The following is an 824-nucleotide window of genomic DNA, read 5'->3' on the forward strand; positions in this document are numbered from 1 at the left end:
TGGGACGCCTTGGGATCTATGTTTGCTGCCAACAACAACGCCCGCAAGGTGTCTCTACGTCAAGAATTCAGCCGTTTTAAGATGGTCAACGGCGAACCTCTCCCGATGTACTTTGCGCGTGCAAGACAGCTGCAAACGGATTTATTGGGAGTCGGCCACGTAGTTAACGACTCCGAGCTGGCGTACACCGTGCTAGTTGGTCTACCCAGTCGGTACAGCGTGGTGACGACTACATTACTTATGCGCGACGGCGATTTGGACATGGCGAGCGTCACAGCAAAGCTTCTCTCTATCGAGACGGCTAACGGTGGGTCGGGCAAGCCTACCGAGTCGGTAGCCTTCGCGTCTGTCGGCGGTTCGACGTTCGGCGCTTCTACTTCTGGTTATGGTAGCCGGGGGCCGGCTAACAACAGCTCGGGACATAGTCGGAAGCAAGTCATCTGCTACTACTGTAATAAACCTGGGCACGTGGTTAAGGACTGCAGGCAGCTTAAGGCGCTGAAGCAGTCGTCAAATTCTGGCTACAAGGGTGGCTACAGCAACAGTGGTAACGGAGGTAGTGGCAGCGGAGCTAGCGGCAGCAAGCCAGGATCCGGTGGATCAGCTAGGGGGCCAGGAGTTCCGCGGCAGGTAGCATTCGTGGCATACAACAGCAATCGTCCGACGGAATGGTTTCTGGACTCAGCCGCCACTCACCACATAACGTATGACCGCTCAGAACTTTTCAACGTGCGGTTGTTGGAGCCNGTGGGAGCGCTTCAACATCATGGGCATCAAGGGACAATCTCTTCGACCGACTGAAGTTGGCACGCTTACGATTCGGT

Source organism: Volvox carteri (genome assembly GCF_000143455.1).
Source record: "Volvox carteri f. nagariensis unplaced genomic scaffold VOLCAscaffold_80, whole genome shotgun sequence".
NCBI classification, from domain to species: Eukaryota; Viridiplantae; Chlorophyta; class Chlorophyceae; order Chlamydomonadales; family Volvocaceae; genus Volvox; species Volvox carteri.